We start from the raw sequence: 13,219 nt of genomic DNA, 5'->3' as shown, positions 1-13,219 counted from the left end.
TTCTGTACATAGTTTCTTGCGTTAACCTCTGTTTAATGAACTTTTGTAAAGATTCCTGAGCCTAATTAATAGATTTTAGTGTCTTATTACTGCTTGGCACTCTGTAGGTCTGTGCACCTGCCAATGAAACTTGAATTCTTCAGTGGCATGGCCTTTCTTATTGTTGCTAGTGGTCAGCATTCACTAGATAACTAAATTAGCTCTTAAACTGAAAAAGAAAAATCTATAATGCGTCTTCTTCCTAGGGTAGAAAATAACAGCAGAGGAATTCACAACAGTCTAGATACATTGCCATAGCCACAGATCCTGTCTTTTTTTCCAATTAGCAAAGGGTTTCCCTGGGAACTAAATTACTATTCCTCATTCATCCATCTGCTTCCTTCCTCCTTGCATTCAGGGAAAGGATAAAAGTTACTTTGCACACAATACTAGACATGACATGAAGTTGCCAAGATTTTTCTAAGCCAGCCCTTTAAAAGGGCTAGTATACCTTTTTTCCTTCATAAAAATTTAAACATGTTTTAACAGAACAATTTCCAAAAACAGTTAATCATTTCCACACAGTATTTGCCAGCTTTTAAGCCTGCTTTTTAAATGTTCATGAGCCCAACTTATTTTTCTAGGTCCTTTGACTACAGAAGACCCTCTGAATGGTAAAAACAAAAAGAAAAAACACTTTTCTGCTCCACTTTTCAACTTGGAATAGCCAAATTCTAATACCCTATGCATATGTCCACAGAGGGCTTTTCTTAGTCAATGACTGCATAATCAAACATTTATTTTTCTTCTTTTGCTTTATAAAAAACTGTAACTTTTTTCTTTCTTTGTACTCTAAGAGTCAAAGCTTCCCTACATGTGTTATGCTGATCATTTTGTTACTCAAATAGAATAAAACAGCATTTCTTTAAAACATTTTTCATACAAGTAATTATAGGACATTATACAGAATTAGGGAAATATGTGGGTGGGAAATCACCTAAAATTTTACCACTTTTTAAATCATTCTTAGCATTTTGATGTATTCCCACCAGTCTTTTTTTTCTATACACCTATATCCACACATAATCATATTGCAGATTCATTTTTCTACATGTGTTTTCCAGTTACTATCATCTAAACATTTTCCGTGGTAATGTATAGCATTCATATCCATTTTTCTCATTAACTTCTTTCCATTCTTTAAGTCTTAGTGCAAAGGTCACATCGTTAATTAGCAATGCCTGTCTTAACATCTCAGACTAGGTCAGGTTCCCTTGTTATTTGCTTCTATAGAATCATGTTCCTTTTCCCATACAGCAATAACCATAAGTGTCTCTAAACTATCTGTCTCTCCCATAAGGTATAAGCTCTATGAGAACCAAGACCATGTCTACCTACTTTTGCTTGTCGTTATGTAACCTGAACAAACCCTGGAACATAGTAGACACTCACATTTGATAAACAGAGTAATGGTCACTTAATGATAGGGATACGTTCTGAGAAATGTGTCATCAGGTGATTTTGTCATTGTGCCTTTGTAGAGAGTACTTACACAACCTAGATGGTATAGTCTACTACACACCTAGACTATATGCTCTAGCCCATTGCTCCTAGTCCACAAATCCATTCAGCATGTTACTGTACTGAATACTACAGGCAACTGTAACACAGTGGTAAGTATTTGTGTATCTAAACATAAAAAAGGTACAGTAAAGATGCAGTATGAAAGATTTTTAAAAGGGTCTACTTGTATAGAGCACTTACCATGAATGTAGCCTCAAGGACTAGAAGTTGCTCTGGGTGAGTCAGTGAGTGAGAGGTGAGTGAATGTGAAGGCCTAGGACATTACTGTCCACTCCAGTAGACTTTACAGATACTGTATACTTAGGTTACACTCAATTTATTTTAAATTTTTTTCTTCAATCATAAATTAACCTTAGCTTATTATAATTTTTTTACTTTATCAAGTTTCTAATTTTTAAAAATTTTTTGACTGTTTTAATAACACATCTTAAAATATGCATTGTAAACTGTAAGCTTTTTTCTATTTTTAGAGTTTTCTATTTTTATTGTTTTGCTTTTTAAATGCTTTTGTTAAAAATTAAGACACGAACATACACACTAGCCTAGGCCTCCACAGGGTCAGGATCATCAATATCACTATCTTTCACCTCCCTATCTTGTCCCATCAGGAGGCTGTCAGGGGCAAAATGTCATCCACTATGACAGCAATGCCTTTTTCTGGAAAATTTCCTGAAGGATCAGCCTGAGGCTGTTTTACAGTTAACATTTTTTTTAATAAGTAGAAGGAATACACTCTAAAATAATAATAAAAAGAAGAGCATAGTAAATGTATAAAGCAGTCACATCATTATTCTTATCAAGTATTATATAGGGTACATATTATATATGCTCTACTTTTATATGACTGCTTTGTTTACACCAGCATGCCCACAAACATGTGAGCCATGCATTGCACTTTGACATCACTAGGCAATGAGAATTTTCATCTCCACTATAATCTTGTGGAACCGCCATCATATATGCAGTCTGTCACTGACCAAAAAAAATCATTAGGCAGTATATGATTATATTTATTGAGATGCCATTGTATATACCAACACATAAATTTTTTAAATGAGTAAATAAATAACCCTCATTTTCAATGGTCATTTGATAATCTATTCAATATATATGGTTATACCTTACTTAGCCAGTCCCTATATTGGACATTTAGATTTTTTCCAATTTGTCAACATTATTAATAATGCCTCAGTGAGTATCTTTGTGCATGTAACATTTTAGTATTCACAATTTTTTTTAGAACCGTTTACCAGAAACAGAATTTCTGGATCAAAAGGCAAATATCTTCTTACGGCTCTTGATACATAGTTTCAAATTGCTCTTCAAGTTATGTTGTGACAAGCAGTGAAATGGTAGGCCAGTTTCCTTTTTCTGTCTATTTTGGGAACTTAAAAATGTTTTTGTTAAGTTACTACTAGATAAAGAATAATTTATTGTTTTGATTTGCATTTTTAGTTATAGGCTGGATATTTTTCTTATGTTTATTATTTGCATTTCTATAAACTGTGTAACAGTACCCTTTCTAATACTGTCATGATGCTTCTAAGCTGAGAGGATGGACAAAATGAATGTGGTAAATAATGCATGAATATATTATATAAAAATTAATTTTAAAACATATACTTTTTCAGTAACTAATCAATAAATGAATCTGCATTTCCCATAGCAATTATATCCAAGGAGAAGAGATTTAGCTGCAAGTTGTAGAAAATCCAAAATAAGAGTGCCATAATAGAAGTTAATTTCTCCCTTCTAGGGAGATCGTTCCTAGGTAATAGTCCAGGGCTGTTTTAGCACTCCATGGTGCAAGGCACTTCGGCTTCTTCCCTATAGCTTTACTCTGTGTGGCCTCTGTATTATGACCCAAGACAACAGCAGCTTTGTTCAGACAGCAGAATTGATGAAGGAATGAAAAGAAGAGGCAAATGGTGTGTGCCACTTGTCTCTTAAGAATGTTTTCCAGCCGGGTGCGGTGGCTCACGCCTGTAATCCCAGCACTTTGGGAGGCCAAGGCGGGCAGATCACAAGGTTAGGAGATTGAGACCATCCTGGCTAACATGGTGAAACCCCGTCTCTACTAAAAACACACAAATTAGCCGGGTGTGGTAGCATGCGCCTGTAGTCCCAGTTACTCGGGAGGCTGAGGCAGGAGAATCGCTGGAACCTAGGAATTGGAGGTTGCAGTGAGCCGAAATTGTGCCACTGCATTCCAGCCTGGGAGACAGAGCGAGACTCCATCTCCAAAAAAAAAAAAAAAAAAAGAAAAAAAGAAAAGAAAAGAATGTTTTCCAGAAGCTGCCACAAGATATTTCTATTTACAACCCATTGGCCAGAACTTAGTTATATGGACACAGACAGCTGCAAGGGATGCTGGGGGATGTAACCTCTATTCTGAGCAGTGAAATGCTCAGATAAAAATTTTATTGGTAACAATAAAAATGGATCTGGGGGAACTGCTACTACTTTCTGCCATAGTAATGTAATACAGTTCAAATAACCTACAGATGTAATTTATAAATCTTCATCTTTAAGCATCACAAATCTCATCAACTTCTAACCAGAGCTTATAGCAGATGCTATAGTGACCAGCTGATGGAAAAACAAAAACAAAAACAAAACATAACAGATCAGACTCGCTTGCAAACTTATTCTTCTTGTTTAAATACCCCTGCTGCAGCTAGACCATGCTTAGTTCTCTGAACATGTGCACATGAACCAAATCCTTCATCTCACAGATGAGATGTCACTATTTCAGCTTTTTTTTCCTTTTCCTTTATGATATATCTTTTCTGTTGGGACAATTAGAAAATTCTAAAATATTGACATTTATTCATATTTATTGAACATCTAATATCTATCTATATCTATCTATATATATATCTATCAGGCTAACAGGTAATTCATAGAAAGAAAAAAAGGATGTGAATAAATTCACAAATAGAATAATGAGCTTTTAATTAAACATGATATTGCTCATAGCAACAGAAATTTCAAAACCACCCAAATGGGAAAGATACAGTTAAAGCATAAGATAGCCAAAATGGTAAAAAATAAGAATAATAATAATAAACATTTTGTTATAAAACAAACAAAAATACTGTAGATAAGGACATCAGCAGCTCTTATATATTTTCATCTCATGTGTATTGTGTATACTATCATTTGACAGCACAGAGGGCGTTTCTTTTTCTTAACAATATTCAGCAAACATTAGGCATTCAGTAAAGACTACCAAATTATGAATGCAAATGAGCTCCCTCAAACAAAAGTGTTGCACTGTAACCACTTCTCATATGCTACCTCCCTGAGGTGGCTTGGCTGGTGTGACTAACTCTTCTATGAGTTTTTAAGATTAACAAAAAAAGAGAGAATATTTTCACTGCCATAGATACATATCCATATATGGGATTTTTTTTATTGTTTAAGCTTGTTCTTTTTTGGTTTGACCCTGTAACGCTATTGCATCTCATAATGTAATATACGATTGTAGACATCTTATGGTGTACCTATGCTGTCTCCTAAGAGGAAGAATATTGCTTGGTTACAGGAAAGAAATATCTTGATAGTGTAGATTGTAGAAAATAGGATAATATTTTGAACCATTATTCCTTTTCTGTAATCACTATAAAAATCAGCGAAAAGGGAAAAAATAAATGGTAATGATTATTCTGAAGGGCAAATGGAGGTAACTGGAATTTACCCTATAGGATTATTAGTTTTAGTGAACTGTGATGTCCTTAAAAGCCCCCAGGTGGCATTATAGCCTTGTTTTCCCTAAGTCATTTGTTTTCATATAGCACAGATCAGACTCCACTTTAACAAGAAATTCCGCTCACTCCAATGATAAATGTGAATATGAAAAATACTATTTTCGTAATTTGTTTATTTATTCGTTTTGAGTAAGTTCTCTTCAGGAATGGCTATGAATTTGAAAAATGTTTGGATTAAAATAAGATAAACCACTTTCCAAATTGAATAGTTTATAAACCAAACTTTCCCAAAAGAAGCTTCAAGGATACTACTTTAAGAATCCAGTAATATATGTTTCAATAAATATATATGAGCAGTATAAATTTAATTCCAAATGAATAATCTCAGTGAGAAGTAGTTTATTTGCAATTGTTACTAATTTTCTTATCAGCTTACTTATTTGCAATTGTTACTAATTTTCTTACTAATTAGCAATAAATTGCTAATTTTCTAAGACTCAGTTTCTCTAATGTTTAAAGCAGGAACACTACATTTATTAAACTGAAAAACACTTTTAAGGTCTTTAGCTAAATTCTAGGAATAGGTATGAAAAGAGAACTTTTCAGCTAATATCAAATAATAAACTTGTGTATTCAATAAATATAATTTCAGGTACTTGACCAATATAATTCAACAGTGAATTACTGTAATGAATACAAGAAGGAAAATAATTATTTATTAGGGTATTCTGCCTGGTTATTTATATTCAGTAAAATAAACTTGTTTAAATTACTCTCCTATGTACTTGCATATATAATGAGTTTTAATACCTAAACCTCCTATAAATTATTTTCAAAGTATATAGACCAAATTTATCAAACTATACTTGAGTAGTAGACACCATAATCAATTAAACTGTATGACTTTCTAAGGACATTATTTTTGTTCTCACTTTATTTGCTAAATAATCAACATGGTAATTAAATTGTAAGTTTAGGTTGCAATTTATCTCCAAGTATTTAGTCTTTATTTTTTTCAAATTTAATCTACCCACTGCTCTAGCAAATTATCTTTAACATAATGTACTAAGAGTTCAAACAAAATTATATTGATTGTGAAGTAATTACTTAATATTAGACCTGAAAATAGTTTCTTGTGAAACACCAGGTTTTAAGCTTTTTGTTCTAAAAAAACCACATTGGTTTGCATTTAGGTTGAATAATTAAAAATATTTTTTAAAATCATGTATTTTTCATCTCTATTAAAATTAGTTTAAGTGTTTATGTTAAATGTGAAGTCCATTTCAAAGTATTTCAATTCTAGGCATGTACTTAAATTTTTTCATGAATTTTTCCTTATAACTTTCTGATAAACACATATGAGAAAGCTATTATAGTCAAAGCTCCAGAGGGTTAATTAATCTAAGCCCTTGGATTGCTCATTGAAAATATTTTTTTAAATTATGCTTAATAAAATACATTTCAATATATTTTTCCAGTATGTGAAACTTTTGTATGTTTAGTAATTCAAAAAAAACACTTAAAACATGTTTTTTAGGCCTCTAAGTTACTCTCCTTGTATTATTTTCAGAGGGCCCACAGCCTAACTGGGAAAAATTGCACAATTAGAGACCTAACAGTCAAATGAGAATGCCACGATCATCATGTATCTTGCCCTTTTGGTGTAAGATTGCTCTCTGACAGAGTTCCAGGCCCATTTAGAATGGATTGATTAAATAAAATTAATTTGCTACATTAGAAACTACAGCTGTAACTTGAAAAAGGGTCTACTCTAATAAACGTGCATTGACAGTATTTTTGTAATCTCTTTAGAACCATTATTCTAAAGTCCAAATGATTCTACGCTATGATTGATAATTACTTGTATCTAAAGATCTTTAAGCTCTTTTCCAGTATTAACCCATTAGTTTTCACACTTTCTCTGTGAGGCAGTAGGATGTAAGCATGGTTAGTTTGATTTTCCACATGAGAAAACCAAATCTTCAAGAAATGAACTTGCTAGAAGTCACACAAGCAATACCAACAAATGATACAGAGCTCAAAGACCTGACACCCCATTGAACAAGGAGGTGCCTTATACACTGCTATATGCAGAATGACCATCTCTATCACCAAATTGACAAAAAAATTGAGCCTTTCCTGACATTCTCCCTGCAAACTCCTCCTCAGCTGCTCATCCACCCTGAGAATGAACTTCCTTTCAGATCTGAACCCCATAAAGCTGAAGGTCATGTTGCCCTGTTCCCAATTATTACAGAGTACATTACAGTTGTTAAAGAGTTACTTGGGGGTAAGTAGGTTCAGATTATACTTGTGCAGATTATACTAGGTATAACTGAACCTATCAAGACCTAGAAATAGACTTTATTTTATACAGAGCAGAAAACTAGGTTTGATAATGAATGGAATTTGGAGTTTGCACTTAAGCAACTTCATAAGTATCTGAAAACATTCCTCCGGGACATCTTACTGGCAGGAACTCATTAATACCACCTGAGTTTCTCATCCTCAACCCCTGACCTTCAGGAAGTCTATATGTCAGGAGACTGGCAACCCAAATAAGTCTCGCCCAAACAAGTTGGTATTGTCCCAGGTATCTCCTTGTCTCCTAAGGTTCCTTTGAAGCCAGCAGTCCCCAACCTTTTTGGCACCAGGGATTGGTTTCATGGAAGACAATTTTTCCATGCTGGGGGTGGGTGGGGGATGACTGGGGATAAAACTGTTCCACCTCAGATCATCAGGCACTAGTTAGATTCTCATAAGGAGCATGCAATCTATATACTTCGCATGTGCAGTTCACAGTAGGGTCTGAGCTCCTCTGAGAATCTAATGCCCAGGCTGATTTGACAGGAGGCAGAGCTCAGGCCGTAAAGCCGGCTCCCCTGCCACTCACCTCCTGCTGTGCGGCCTGGTTCCTAACCGGTACCGGTACCGTCTGTGGCCTTGGGGTTGGGGACCCCTATTTTAAGGTAAGAAAATATTTTGTTTCCCTAGATGATTATGGTGAAAATTGCCTATCTGCCCAGTGAAAATATGGTATCAAAACTACAAACGTTAATTCCAGGTAATTACTTTTTGAGGTCCACAATCCCTTATCCACAATTCCAAAAATTCAAAAAGCTCTCAAAATGGACATCTTTCTATAATGTACTTGGTAGCAAAGCCTCACCTGACCTGACCACATTTTGTGGCAAAACCTAACCTAAACTGACTAGAGGCTTTTTATAGTCTTGACTGATCACACTCCATGAGAATAATCACACATTTTACTGCAGAAATATTAATTTATGTGATTATGTCTGCCATGCTGCCCCAGAAGGGTATTACCTTATTAATAGCATATATACATCACTATCTTTATAAACTTGAAAAAATTCTGAGTTCTGGAATATATCCGGTACCAAGGATTTCTGTTAAGATGCTGTGAGTCTTTTAAGCCGTAGGTCTTTAGTCTTCAGGTTCTAAGACTTCAGCTTGAATCCTGGTTGCACCTACAAGCTTAGTAACTGGATGAATCACATGGTTCCTCATAAGTTTGAAACAATTGCAGGAGTTTTTCCTAGAAGAATCAATGCAACTTCATGACCAATAGGTGACTAAAACATCAGAGGTGAAGTTAGGAAGGGACGCTGACTTGATATGCTTTCAATTTCACACCTGTTTGTATTTAAGGGAACCTGTGAGGACGCCATCCAGGGAGATGTACAGACAGGCTGTGGCTCTGTGGGGTCCAGAAGTAAGAGCTATAGAGTTGAGGAAAACAAGACTGAAAATGGAAACTTTGAGACAGCAGCAATTTCCACAGAAAAAGTCTCAAGGAAGACAGCTCTAAAGAACACCAGGGAAGAAGGAATCTTTAAAAGAAACAGAAAGAGGCCAGGCGTGGTGACTCACGCCTGTAATCCCAGTACTTTGGGAGGCTGAGGCAGGCGGGTCACAAGGTCAGGAGATCGAGACCATCCTTGCCAACATGGTGAAACCCCCATCTCTACTAAAAATACAAAAATTAGCCAGGTGTGGTGGCAAGCACCTGTAGTCCCAGCTGCTCGGGAGGCTAAGGTGGGAGAATCGCTTGAACCTGGGAGGTGGAGGTTGCAGTGAGCCAAGATTGCGCCACTGCACTCCAGCCTGGCAACAGAGTGAGACTCTGTCTCAAAAAAAAAAGAAAGAAAGAAACAGAAACAACCATCCAAGAAATAGCAAGAAGGCCAAGAAGTACATTACCATAAAAGCCAAGATAAGTAAAGAGTTTTCCAAAGGGGATGACTATAAAAATTTAATTAAAATTAAAAGAGTAGGGAGTATGAGGTATTTGAGCAAGGGCCAAATGTTTTGACCAGAAAGGAGCCACTGAAGATTTTGAAAGTGTAGTTTTGGTAAAAACAACAAGGGATTAAAGAAGGGATGTGTAACGTGTAGTGAGAAAATGAAGGTAACAGGTGCAGAGCATTCCTTTGAAAAGGAATACAAGCAACTGTAAAAGTCACCAAAGAAAAGGAAAATTCAAAAAGTAAATAATGGAAAACACCACATGCATTTGAAAAGGTGGCCAAGTTGGCTGGGCGCGGTGGCTCACGTCTGTAATCCCAGCACTTTGGCAGGCCGAGGAAGGCAGATCACCTGAGATCAGGAGTTCGAGACCAAACTGGCCAACATGGTGAAACCCCATCTCTACTAAAAATATAAAAATTAGCCTGGCATGGTGGTGCACACCTGTAATCCCAGCTGCATGGGAGGCTGAGGCAGGAGAACTGCTTGAACCTGGGAGGCGGAAGTTGCAGTGAGCTGAAATCGTGCCACTACTGCACTCCAGCCAGAGCCAGATTCCATCAAAAAAAAAAAAAAAAAGATACGTTTTCTACCTTTTAGAATAATCTATATAACTCTTCACTCCTTAATATTTTTATATTGTGCCTGGTAAATTTATTCTACTTTATAACTTTTCTGAGGGGAAATAATTACGTCTATTTTACAGACAAAGGAGTAAATGGAGAGAGTTTACGTGCTTTGTTTGTTACTGTTATTCCTACTTTCAAGGCCCTTACTGACTACCTACTATATTCAGCAAACTATACTAGTGTCACGCCTATAGTGCCTTGCACTGATCAGTGCTTAACTTTTTTTTCAAGTAAGCTGAATTAGAAATATATTTGGGTTTAGTAAGTGTCACTGCAGGCAACACAGACACCTGGAATCCCAGACTCTTTTTTAGCTTAACAATCCTGCCAATGATGAGAAATGGATTTGAATACACCCATAACCATGCCAGAAAAAAAAAAAAAGTGACTATAAAGAATAAATATCAAATTGACAGTTCAATAAGACAATTTTGAACCTTGAATATTGACTGCATTGACTGAAGTAAATGCCTACTCACTTGAAATCTAAGAAAATGAGAGAGAAAAAAAAGCCAGACTTGAATGAACTAAGAGGATTTGAATTATCCGATGCTTTTATTAAAGAGAAAGGGAGCATCTAGTTACGTAGGGAATTGACAATTGTTTTAAATTATCTTCTATTTAATAAGAAAACAATCTTATATACACTGACTATGATTTTTCTAAACGTGTTTTCTAATAATTTTTATAAATTATATTTCAGTCTAAAACAACAGTGTTCATGTGTTCACACACAGGGACAAAACAATCAAGTCAGTCCTAAATAAAATATGACGGCTTTTCCCCCAGAGCTTTGCTGAGGTGTAGTTAGCAAATAAAAATATGACAGTTTAAAAACAGAATAGGTAACTTGCTTTCTTTTATTATTACATTGGGAATTTTATATGTGTCTTAGGTCAGCACAACTCGGTCATTTTTTACCAAAGCACCATGGAAATAATAAATCAGGCCAAGTGCAGTGGCACGCACCTGTAATCCCAGAACTTTAGGAGGCTGAGGCAGCAGGATAGCTTGAGGCCAGGAGTTCAAGACCAGCCTCTGCAACATAGTGAGACACTATCTTGGCAGAAAAAAAAAAAAGAAAGAAACATTAGCTGAGAGTGGTGGTGTGTGCCTGTAGTCTTAGCTACTTGGGAGGCTGAAATGGGAGAATCACTTGAGCCCAAGAGTTTGAGGCTGCAGTGAGCTATAATTTTACTACTGCACTTCAGCCTGGGTGACAGAGTCAGATCCTGTCTCTAAATAAATAAATAAATAAGACAGAATTTTTTTTTGTCTTCCTCAAGGCTTTTTCTGTGAAGCTGTCTCGAAGGTACCATTTTCAGTCTAGTTTTCGTCAACTCCATAGCTCTTATTCCTGCACCCCACAGAGCCACAGCCTATCTGTATATCTGCCGGGTCAGCATCCTCACAGGCTACCTCAAATACAAATACCTAAATAAATCACTGACTTAGGAGTTGAGGTGGAGAGGACAGTCTTAGCCTAGAAGATTCCCAGAAGTCTCAAGGCCTAGCTTAGGATTTCGTGTTCATTGAACATTTTACTCCAAAATATATCTGAATTTGTTTTAATATAAAATAATGCTTCATTTGCCAATTATATGACATTTCCCTAAATATTTGCAGAAAATCAGTCATCTGGAGGATGCACCATAATTCACCTATAACTTCCCCAGCCTCCTGCCCCCTCAGCCCTAGTTTTAAAACTACAGCTAAAGGAATTTCGACAATGAGGGGAGGACACAACTTAATGCTTTCTGATCAAATGAATCCTGCTGAAGATTATTGAAGAGGGTGGAATAAGAAGACAACAGAGAAAGTGAGTGGGTGTGCCAAGAAGAATGTACCCCATTGGAGAGCCAAAGCTTCCTAAACTTCATAGTAAAAATGAATTCATTATATTCCATGAAATTAAATTAAATGTCACAAAGTATTTTAGTTTGTTTTAATTCATTCATCCATTCATTCACTCAGCAAATATTTTGTGTGCCCCTTCACATGCCAGACTGTGTCCTAGGTACTTAAGGACACAAAAATGAAATAGAAAGTTCCTACCTTGAAGCACTCACAGTCTGTATGAAAGCACATGCAGTAAGACAGAATAGGAGCTGCAAACATAACCATACACAGTGGGCACAGAGAGACCAGCTCTTTCTAGGGATGCTGGCAGAAAACAGGACCCATGAGAAAAAATTAAATAGTGGCTGAGCTGGGTTATTAAATTGGGGTTTAGGGAAGATCTAGACCTTTGATCCCTCAGCTCTCTCCCTTCACCTTGCAGGGGTTCCTTAAGTCCACCAAAATTTGGAGGGGTGCCATCGGAAACCTAGTATCTTGCATACATTCCCAATTCCAGGAAACAAAAGATTCCAAGTGCAGTACATTCAGAACCATAGGTAATAAGACCTAGAAAAAGACTTTTGAGCCCATTTAGGACAACACCCCATCTTAGAAACAAAAAAGTAGCCCGAGGCCCAGAGAGGTGTAAAGATACTGCCAAAGGAGTGGAGCTCACTAGTGGCAGCTTGAAGCTTGTAATGAAGCTTGTACCCATTCCACTGCAACACATGCCAGCACCACCCTTAGCATTCTCTGCTTCATTTTCTAGCCTGTAGTCAGTTGAAAAATATACATAAAATTTTATCCATCATGAAAATACTTAAATGTGTTAACATTAAGAATATATAGTGCTTTTCTAGCATTATTTTATTCTTTACAAAAAATTATTATAAATTTTAACCATACACTAAAACAGAGGAAATAGTATAAGACATTCTCATACTACCTATTGATTAAATTCAATAGCTTTTAACATTTTGGCACACTTGTTTTATCCCTCTTTTTGTTCTTTCTTTTTCTTTGTTACTGCAAATATTTTAAAGCAAATTTCTGACATTATGTGTATGTCATTTCAACCTTAAATACTTCTATGTGTTCTTAAAAAAATAAAGACTTTTTTTATTAGTACAACGTAATCACAGTTACAAAATTAACAATGATTCCTTAATATCATCTAATAACCAGTGTTTCCTTATTTGTCTCAAAAAT

The 13,219-nt window shown here is 35.8% G+C and overlaps 1 long non-coding RNA gene across 1 annotated transcript in view; it reads left to right on the top strand.

The window, feature by feature from the left end:
• LOC140711498 (uncharacterized) overlaps positions 1-12,084 on the top strand; it is a 75,377-nt gene extending 63,293 nt beyond the window's left edge. The window contains exon 3 of the long non-coding RNA XR_012092743.1: positions 11,798-12,084. This is a non-coding gene — a long non-coding RNA (uncharacterized lncRNA). The remainder of the gene's footprint in view (positions 1-11,797) is intronic.
• Positions 12,085-13,219: the final 1,135 nt, after the last annotated feature.

The sequence above is a fragment of the Chlorocebus sabaeus genome, chromosome 4 (assembly GCF_047675955.1).
Source record: "Chlorocebus sabaeus isolate Y175 chromosome 4, mChlSab1.0.hap1, whole genome shotgun sequence".
NCBI lineage: Eukaryota > Metazoa > Chordata > Mammalia > Primates > Cercopithecidae > Chlorocebus > Chlorocebus sabaeus.
Note: the sequence above shows the minus strand (reverse complement) of the source record. Positions and strands in the feature narration are given on the sequence as shown.